This window comes from Salvelinus alpinus, chromosome 37 (genome assembly GCF_045679555.1).
Source record: "Salvelinus alpinus chromosome 37, SLU_Salpinus.1, whole genome shotgun sequence".
NCBI classification, from domain to species: domain Eukaryota; kingdom Metazoa; phylum Chordata; class Actinopteri; order Salmoniformes; family Salmonidae; genus Salvelinus; species Salvelinus alpinus.
The window spans coordinates 9,687,439-9,698,518 of NC_092122.1; positions in this window are offsets into that span (position 1 = coordinate 9,687,439).

The window sequence follows — 11,080 nt, forward strand, 5'->3', positions numbered from 1 at the left end:
TGAAAGAGAGAGAGGGGATATAAGGACAGAGACAGAAAGGGAACTACTCCGGCAGTGCGTGGGTGAGAAGGACTCTACTGTGGGGGATGTTAGTCCACTGGAGCAGCTGTTCCACAGAGACAGACAGACATAATGTCCTAGGTCTGTCCTTGGCCTGGGCTTACCTGACTCACCATTCCCCCTCTGTCCTCCCAGCCGTCCGGCTCCCCAAGCTAGCTCTAGCCAGAGAGGAGGGTTCGCCCTATTCTACCTGCCTGCTGTGGGCACACAGGTGCCAGTCGCAGCAGAATTGTTTGAAGGTAGCCTCCGTGTTTGGGGAAAAGGGAGCTCTCCTCGTCTTTAAAATGTCATACTCTTTCATTTTCAGAAGGGAAATGGGACATCGATTGCACTTGAGATAATTTTAGAGAGCGGAGAGAGATGAGAGCGAGGGAGGCGAGAGAGGGATTTAAGAAAGTAGAGGTATCTGTGATGGACAGAACACCCTGTCTCTCCAATAGACGCTAGATAAATAGATGTGTGTTTAAGGTAGTAATCACCTCCAAGGTTTGTGTGAACCAGTTGAATGGAGGAGATTATGGTGATTAGCAGTGATTAGAGGATGACTCGACGTTTTGAGTTAGAGCCAGGCTGCTATTACCTCTCCTTGTTCTCTGACAAGCCGACAAGCCCAACTCAAACATTCCCCTTTGTGGTGGAAGTCACAGTTGCCCCAAACTTTTCCTTTGTTCATGATCTACACCTACAGTACCTACAATCTTAGTGAAACAGTTGTTAGACATTAGCAATACAATGTTGTGTTTTTGCACGTGTTTTTGTGTGCATGTTGGACAGGCCGTTAAATACACTTAGCCAGGTACAGAGACAACGATTAGAATGGAGGAACCTGAAAAACAGTCGGACAACCCAACCTGGCAAAAAGTATAGTTAGAAAGACAGGAGGGAAGCAGAACAGACAGAGAGAGAGAGAGAGAGAGAGAGAGAGAGAGAGAGAGAGAGAGAGAGAGAGAGAGAGAGAGAGAGAGAGAGAGAGAGAGAGAGAGAGAGAGAGAGAGAGAGAGAGAGAGAGAGAGAGAGAGAGAGAGAGAGAAAGAGAGAACTCAAATACTCATGTTATGTCAAGTCATTGCAGAATTCTCAAAAAATACACATACATAAACACACTTTCAGATTACTAAACCTCTGGAGGTGAACAGGGAGACTGTGTCGACTTTCCCTCCAGTGTAGCTGTATAGGATACAGATTTGCATAGTACTGTATGCATAATAATATGGTCAATATGAGCCCTCCCAGTGTGTCAGTCTGCAGTAGCAGCCTGCAGCGTCTTAGTACGGACGACCTGGGAACTCTCACGTATGGAATTCTACTAAATCTCAGCGTACGGCCTCCTCCACGGTATAAAAAGAGGTGCGTCTCCATGTCTGTTTATTATTGTGCCATCATATTGGTGGAGGAGCATTTGAGACAAATTTGTGAATATCTCCGGAATAAAAGAGAGGCAGTGATCGATGTAACCCCCTTTCCACCCCGGGCGATCTGCCAGCTGGTACATTACGTGATTAGAATGCAGGTTGCCGTGCCGACGGGCCGGGCGGCGCTCCCTACACACTTGTGTTCTGTTTAATTGGATTAACTTATAAGGAATTAAGCTGGTACTCAGAGGGGGTCTCACACACATATTTGTAAGCACACACACACACACGCACAAACCCACGCACACACACACTGAGTATACCAAACATTAGGGACACCTTCCTGATTTTCAGTTGCCCTCAGAACAGCCTCAATTCGTTGGGGTATGGATTCTACAATTTGTCGAAAGCATTCCACAGGGATGCTGGCCCTTGGACCATTCTTCATCTACACTGATTGAAGTGGATGTAACAAGTGACATCAGTAAGGGATAATAGCTTTCACCTGGGTTCACCTGGTCAGTCTATGTCATAGAAAAAGCATGGTTTGTATATTATACAGTATATTCACACAAAAACACATACAGTCAGACACACACGAATAATGTGCTAAGGACTGAACACGATACACACACACACACACACACACACACACACACACACACACACACACACACACACACACACACACACACACACACACACACACACACACACACACACACACACACACACACACACACACACACACACACACACACACACACTGCAGATAGAAACACACAGCGAGTTAATTTGGTCCACCACCCACTGTTGAGCCCTGCTGCTGTTCTGATCACGGCCTTGAAACACATTAATTTCTGGACAAACTGTTCATTATAAGAGAGATCTGAGAGTCTCATGCTGTCTGTGCCTCTCTCTCTCTTTCTCGCTCTTTTTCTCTCTCACCCTCTGTATCTCTCTCCTTGTCTATTTCTCCTTGTCTATTTCTATTAGGAGGGGTGCGTCACTTGAGTGGGTTGAGTCACTGACGTGATCTTCCTGTCTGGGTTGGCGCCCCCCCTTGGGTTGTGCCGTGGCGGAGATCTTTGTGGGCTATACTCGGCCTTGTCTCAGAATGGTAAGTTGGTGGTTGAAGATATCCCTCTAGTGGTGTGGGGGCTGTGCTTTGGCAAAGTGGGTGGGGTTATATCCTGCCTGTTTGGCCCTGTCTGGGGGTATCATCGGATGGGGCCACAGTGTCTCCTGACCCCTCCTGTCTCAGCCTCCAGTATTTATGCTGCAGTAGTTTATGTGTCGGGGGGCTAGGGTCAGTCTGTTATATCTGAGGACTTCTCCTGTCTTATCCGGTGTCCTGTGTGAATTTAAGCATGCTCTCTCTAATTCTCTCTTTCTCTCTTTCTTTCTCTCTCTCTCTCGGAGGACCTGAGCCCTAGGACCATGCCTCAGGACTACCCGGCATGATGACTCCTTGCTGTCCCCAGTCCACCTGGCCATGCTGCTGCTCCAGTTTCAACTGTTCTGCCTGCGGCTATGGAACCCTGACCTGTTCACCGGACGTGCTACCTGTCCCAGACTTGCTGTTTTCAAATCTCTAGAGACAGCAGGAGCGGTAGAGATACTCTCAATGATCGGCTATGAAAAGCCAACTGACATTTACTCCTGAGATGCTGACTTGTTGCACCCTCGACAACTACTGTGATTATTATTTGACCATGCTGGTCATTTATGAACATTTGAACATCTTGGCCATGTTCTGTTATAATCTCCACCCGGCACAGCCAGAAGAAGACTGGCCACCCCTCATAGCCTGGTTCCTCTCTAGGTTTCTTCCTAAGTTTAGGCCTTTCTAGGGAGTTTTTCCTAGCCACCGTGCTTCTACACCTGCATTGCTTGCTGTTTGGGGTTTCAGGTTGGGTTTCTTTACAGCACTTTGAGATATCAGCTGATGTAAGAAGGGCTATATAAATACATTTTATTTTATTTTATATTTTTCTCTTTCTATCTGCCCCTCTCTCTCTTTCTTCCTCTTCGCCACTCTCTGTTCCTCACTTCCTGTCTCTCGCTATCTCTTGGTCTATCTTTTATTTTCAATTTAATTTAAAAAAAATCTACAGAGAGAGACTGCTGATTTGAAAACAGAGAGACAGATGTAAAAAAAAATGTGACTCTTGCTATGAACACTTGATGTGACACATTTGATGTATAACCAATGGATATAGCATTGTTCTCTTTGAATAAGCAGAAAAAATATGCAGAACCAGTTTGATAAGGCTTGATTGACGTAATTCTAAACTAACATAATACATTATTGATAACCTATATTGATTTCCTTTAAACGCCTGCTCTCATGGGTTCCAATCTCAATGACACACGATAACAAACAGTATCAGCCCCCTACGGGCGAGATGAAGCACATTTATAGGCCTTTGTGGTGTGTGTGTGTGTGTGTGTGTGTGTGTGTGTGTGTGTGTGTGTGTGTGTGTGTGTGTGTGTGTGTGTGTGTGTGTGTGTGTGTGTGTGTGTGTGTGTGTGTGTGTGTGTGTGTGTGTGTGTGTGTGTGTGTGCTTCGTTTTGTTTGCACCCCATCCTGATCTCCTCACCAATAGCACTCAATAGCCATCTCTGTTAAGGATTATTGAGTGCTATATCTTTAAGGGTTGGTACACCCAAGTATGATGTCACCTGTAGTCCTTAATAATCAGCTTACAATAACTGTCTAGTATCATACATTTTTTATGTTGGAGCTTTATCAATGTCCAGAATGCATACTGCTTCATGGCATAGGCGGGCAAATAGCCTAGCGATCGGATTTTTGGGACAGTAACCGAAACGTTTCAAGTTCGAATCCCAGAGCCAGCAATGTGAAAATTCTGTCGATGTGCCGAAGGCACTTAACTGTAATTGATCCAGGGTTGCTGTTGATAATGGCTGACCCATGACCCCACTCTCCGAGGGTGTCTCGGGGGGAGTTTGGATTTGCGGAAAACTTATTTCAGTTTCACACGTGTATAATACAAATCAAATCATATTTTATTGGTCACATACACATCGTTAGCAGATGCCAATGCGAGTGTAGTAATATCTAACAAGTAATCTAACAATTGCCCAACAACTACCTAATACACATAAATCTAAAGGGATGGAATAAGAATATGTACACACAGTTGAAGTCGGAAGTTTACAATCACTTAGGTTGGAGTCATTAAAACTCGTTTTTCAACCACTCCACAAATGTCTTGTAAACAAACTATAGTTTCGATGTGGGTAGAGGGGTGCTCCCTCTGCTGTTTCCTGAAGTCCACGATCAACGTTTTGTTGACGTTGAGTGAGAGGTTGTTTTCCTGACACCACACTCCGAGTGCCCTCACCTCCTCCCTGTAGGCTGTCTCATCGTTGTTGATAATCAAGCCCACTACTGTTGTGTCGTCTGCAAACATGATAATTGATTTGGAGGAGTGCATGGCCACGCAGTCATGGGTGAACAGGGAGTACAGGAGGGGGCTGAGTACGCATCTTTGTGGGGCCCCAGTGTTGAGGGTCAGCGAAGTGTACGAGTATAATCGCCCACCAAATAATGATTTATTATTATCATGACAGCATGGAGTCATCTAATGTGAGTTGTTTTGGCAGCTGTTTGCATGCCATGTGCTATGTCCTTTTTTTCACTGCGCACATAATAGCAAGTTCAACTATCAAATGTGACCCGAAACACAACATGTTCACACACAACACATGAGCGTTCAACCAGTCGTGACTTACAGAGGAGAACTATGGAACGCCTGTGTGTATGTTTGTGTGTGTGTGTGTGTGTGTGTGTGTGTGTGTGTGTGTGTGTGTGTGTGTGTGTGTGTGTGTGTGTGTGTGTGTGTGTGTGTGTGTGTGTGTGTGTGTGTGTGTGTGTGTGTGTGTGTGTGTGTGTGTGTGTGTGTGTGTGTGTGTGTGTGTGTGTGTGTGTGTGTGTGTGTGTGTGTGTGTCGACGTGCGTGCATGGCGTAGGTGTAGGTGCATATGTGCCAATCAAAAATGTATCGAATTCCCTGTCATTGACCTACACTGGGATCCTGGCCACATAGGATATTACTGTTGATATCGGGCGACCTCTGTCAATATAAGGTCCCCTCTGGAAAACTCCATTGAGTGAGGTTAACATAGAGTACTGTTATAGGCAGTGACGGCTAACTGTGGGCATCTACACACATGTACACATGGGATATAAACACAAACTCATGAATAAATGACAGTGTTGACAGGACACAGCTCTGTGTAGGCCTACAGCAAGGCAGTGGACAGTGTAAAGAGTTGACTGAACTGTGTGCTGCTATGCTGTGTGGGCATTTGTCACTGTTTGATTGTGCGGCCAAGCTTTGTTCGACCGTGTTGGATTTGCACTTGCTACGCTTGGCGAGACTGGTATGGGAAACTAGGCTAGACTTAAACTAGGCTAGACTAGGTGGTGTTAGATAACCGTGGTCTACGTCGAACCATATTAAAGTCTGGGCTTGTACTGCATTCAGCACTCTCCTCCTCCTCTCCTCCTCTCCTCTCCTCTCCTCCTCTCCTCTCCTCCCCTCCTCCTCTGCTGCATTCTGCCTGCCTGGGGCCATCGTGACGCCCACTGCTTCTCCTCTCCTCTCCCATCCCTCCATCCCTCCCAGGGTTTACTGTCATGTTTTTGCTACCCAATCACTTTTTTTCTCTCCTTTTCTTTTCACTATTTAAAACAAGCTCTCCTATAGAAAAGGCTAGAAGACGAGAGAGGGTTATAAATAGATCTGTGAATAGTCTTGGAGTGATTCTGTAGCCTAAGAGAAAGAGGAGATGGATGGAAAGAGAGAGAGAGAGAGAGAGAGAGAGAGAGAGAGAGAGAGAGAGAGAGAGAGAGAGAGAGAGAGAGAGAGAGAGAGAGAGAGAGAGAAAGAATGGAGGAGTCTTTTCAACAGCTGTATAACTGTAGCTGTAATCCCCGAGGGCCAGTTGGATATAATAAATTACATCTGAGGGTTCTACTAATCACCCCAAACAACCCTGAGTACTTTGGGGTACCTGTTTGTGGTTATTTGAAGTACCTGTTTGTGGTTGTTTGGGGTACCTGTTTGTGGTTGTTTGGGGTACCTGTTTGTGGTTATTTGAGTACCTGTTTGTGGTTGTTTGGGTTATCTGTTTGTGGTTGTTTGAGGTATCTGATTGTGGTTGTTTGAGATACCTGTTTGTGCTTGTTTGTGGTTGTTTGGGGTACCTGTTTGTGGTTGTTTGTGGTTGTTTGGGGTACCTGTTTGTGGCTGTTTGAGTAACCTGTTTGTGGTTGTTTGAGGTACCTGTTTGTGGTTGATTGGGGTACCTGTTTGTGCTTGTTTGGGGTACCTGTTTGTGGTTGTTTGGGGTACCTGTTTGTGGTTGTTTGAGGTACCTGTTTGTGGTTGTGTGGGGTACCTGTTTGTGCTTGTTTGGGGTACCTGTTTGTGCTTGTTTGGGGTACCTGTTTGTGGTTGTTTGAGGTACCTGTTTGTGGTTGTTTGGGGTACCTGTTTGTGGTTGTTTGGGGTACCTGTTTGTGGTTGTTTGGGGTACCTGTTTGTGGTTGTTTGGGGTACCTGTTTGTGGTTGTTTGGGGTACCTGTTTGTGGTTGTTTGGTGTACCTGTTTGTGGTTGTTTGAGTTATCTGTTTGTGGTTGTTTGGGGTACCTGTTTGTGGTTGTTTGAGTTACCTGTTTGTGGTTGTTTGGGGTACCTGTTTGTGGTTGTTTGAGTTATCTATGTGTGGTTGTTTGTGGTACCTGTTTGTGGTTGTTTGAGGTGCCTGTTTGTGTTTGTTTGAGGTACCTGTTTGTGGTTGTTTGGGGTACATGTTTGTGGTTGTTTTGGGTACCTGTTTGTGGTTTATTGAGGTACCTGTTTGTGGTTTTTTGAGGTACCTGTTTGTGGTTGTTTGGGGTACCTGTTATTGCTTGTTTGTGCTTGTTTGGGGTACATGTTTGTGGATGTTTGGTGTACCTGTTTGTGCTTGTTTGGGGTACCTGTTTGTGGTTTTTTGAGGTACCTGTTTGTGGTTGTTTGGGGTACCTGTTATTGCTTGTTTGTGCTTGTTTGGGGTACCTGTTTGTGGCTGTTTGAGTAACCTGTTTGTGGTTGTTTGAGGTACCTGTTTGTGGTTGATTGGGGTACCTGTTTGTGCTTGTTTGGGGTACCTGTTTGTGGTTGTTTGAGGTACCTGTTTGTGGTTGTTTGAGGTACCTGTTTGTGGTTGTGTGGGGTACCTGTTTGTGCTTGTTTGGGGTACCTGTTTGTGCTTGTTTGGGGTACCTGTTTGTGGTTGTTTGAGGTACCTGTTTGTGGTTGTTTGGGGTACCTGTTTGTGGTTGTTTGGGGTACCTGTTTGTGGTTGTTTGGGGTACCTGTTTGTGGTTGTTTGGGGTACCTCTTTGTGGTTGTTTGGGGTACCTGTTTGTGGTTGTTTGGTGTACCTGTTCGTGGTTGTTTGGTGTACCTGTTTGTGGTTGTTTGGGGTACCTGTTTGTGGTTGTTTGGGGTACATGTTTGTGGTTGTTTGAGTTACCTGTTTGTGGTTGTTTGGGGTACCTGTTTGTGGTTGTTTGAGTTATCTATGTGTGGTTGTTTGTGGTGCCTGTTTGTGTTTGTTTGAGGTACCTGTTTGTGGTTGTTTGGGGTACATGTTTGTGGTTGTTTTGGGTACCTGTTTGTGGTTTATTGAGGTACCTGTTTGTGGTTTTTTGAGGTACCTGTTTGTGGTTGTTTGGGGTACCTGTTATTGCTTGTTTGTGCTTGTTTGGGGTACATGTTTGTGGATGTTTGGTGTACCTGTTTGTGCTTGTTTGGGGTACATGTTTGTGGTTGTTTGGGGTACCTGTTTGTGGTTTATTGAGGTACCTGTTTGTGGTTTTTTGAGGTACCTGTTTGTGGTTGTTTGGGGTACCTGTTATTGCTTGTTTGTGCTTGTTTGGGGTACATGTTTGTGGATGTTTGGTGTACCTGTTTGTGCTTGTTTGGGGTACATGTTTGTGGATGTTTGGTGTACCTGTTTGTGCTTGTTTGGGGTACATGTTTGTGGATGTTTGGGGTACATGCTTGTGGATGTTTGGGGTACATGTTTGTGCTCGTTTGGGGTACATGTTTGTGGATGTTTGGTGTACCTGTTTGTGCTTGTTTGGGGTACATGTTTGTGGATGTTTGGGGTACATGTTTGTGGATGTTTGGGGTACATGTTTGTGGATGTTTGGGGTACATGTTTGTGGATGTTTGGTGTACCTGTGTGTGGTTGTCTGTGGTTGTTTGAGGTGATTAGTAAGAAAGGGTGCCATTTAGGACTAAGATTTGGAGCTGTTGAAATAAACCCTGCTGTTTGACAAGGACAGGTTAGTCACACACAGATGAGTCCCTCTCTCAATCCCTCCCTCCCTCCCCATGTTCCTTGAGAGGGTTTTAATGTGAAGCAGGATCAGAAGTGTCAAGAGATTCACCAGCGCTTGTATTCTTTTTATTTATTATGTGACATACTCCGTATTCAGTCTACAATGGATACAGGCTGGGTGAGGAATCTTGGTATCAGACCACACACATGCATCACACACTTCAACTCAAATATTGCAAATCCATAGTGCTGTTATACCCAGGGAGAAGGCAGGGAAAATAAAAACAATTTCTGTGTGTGTGTGTGTGTGTGTGTGTGTGTGTGTGTGTGTGTGTGTGTGTGTGTGTGTGTGTGTGTGTGTGTGTGTGTGTGTGTGTGTGTGTGTGTGTGTGTGTGTGTGTGTGTGTGTGTGTGTGTGTGTGTATGTCTGTTTGTGTGTGCATATGCTTGTGTGTTTGTGTTTACTCACAAACCCTGTGTTTTGGACCCCTGGGCCATATAATAAAATGCTTGCAATTCCAGCGAAGGAAACACACTCATGAAAAACCAAGCCTCGTCAGTTTAGCTTGTTGTGGCGAGCAGCCCGAATTGTTTGAGTGTCATAGCCGTGACTAAGAGCAGTGCATCATTGGACGTGCAGGGAAGCGAAAAATAGAAAACAAACCACAATAGGCCAGTCGGTGTAACCACGGCAACGCCGGGTTAAAACATTACATGCACAGAGGCCATTTTTGTACCTAACCCTTGTCATTTTGATCCTGTCTAAGAAACAGACTCAGGCACTAGCAATCAAGCAATTTTAACATTGTTCACTTTTTGTTGCTGTTTTGCAGGACATCATGACAAAATCATTTTAATGCAGTATTTAGAATGAATGAATGGGAAACTGCATTTTTTAGAGACACTTTATGGCTCTGGACAAGTCTGAAACCCCCTGGATGTGATTCCCCCTCCGTTTCACCACAGTAAAATGCAATCATTTAGAGGGAAAACACTGTTCTCGAATGTGACAGCAAATGTGATTATGCACATAATGCTTTATTATAAAAGGTTCTGGTGAAAATTATTTTCCTCAAATTTGAAACTCACGCGCAACATATGTATGACAGGTACGCTCTACACCGTTTATAAAGCGAATCAATATGCTGAATTTTAAGAAGCTATTTCGCCACTTTAGTTGTGATACAAACCTTATCAAAACATACACAGTTGAAGTCGGAAGTTTACATACACCTTAGCCAAATACATTTAAGCTCCATTTTTCACAATTCCTGACATTTAATCCTAGTAAAAATTCCCTGTAAGGAACACCACTGTATTTTAAGAATGTTAAATGTCAGAATAATAGTAGAGAGAATGATTTATTTCAGCTTTTATTTATTTCATCACATTCCCAGTGGGTCAGAAGTTTACATACACTCAATTAGGAATTGGCAGCATTGCCTTTAAATTGTTAACTTGGGTCAAACGTTTCGGGTAGCCTTCCACAAGCTTCCCACAATAAGTTGGGTGAATTTTGGCCCATTCCTCCTGACAGAGCTGGTGTAACTGAGTCAGGTTTGTAGGCTTCCTTGCTTGCACATGCTTTTTCAGTTCTGCCCACTGAATGTCTATAGGATTGAGGTCAGGGCTTTGTGATGGCCACTCCAATACTTTGTTGTCCTTAAGCCATTTTGCCTTTGGAAGTATGCTTGGAAGTATGCTTGGGGTCATTGTCCATTTAGAAGACCCATTTGCGACCAAGCTTTAACTTCCTGACTGATGTCTTGAGATGTTGCTTCAATAAAATGCAAATTAATTACTTAAAAATCATACAATGTGATTTTCTGGATTTTTGTTTTAGATTCCGTCTCTCACAGTTGAAGTGTACCTATGATAAAAATTACAGACCTCTACATGCTTTGTAAGTAGGAAAACCTGCAAAATCGGCAGTGTATCAAATACTTGTTCTCCCCACTGTATATCCACATATTTTGATGATGCTGCCACCCCCATGCTTCACGGTTGGGATGGTGTTCTTCGGTTTGCAAGCCTCCCCGTTTTTCCTCCAAACATAACGATGGTCATTATGGCCAAACAGTTCCATTTTTGCTTCATCAGACCAGAGGACATTTCTCCAAAAACTACGATCTTTGTCCCCATGTGCAGTTGCAAACCATAGTCCGGCTTTTTTATGGCGGTTTTGGAGCAGTGGCTTCTTCCTTGCTGGGCGGCCTTTCAGGTTATGTCGATATAGGACTTGTTTTACTGTGGATATAGATACTTTTGTACCTATTTCCTCCAGCATCTTCACAAGGT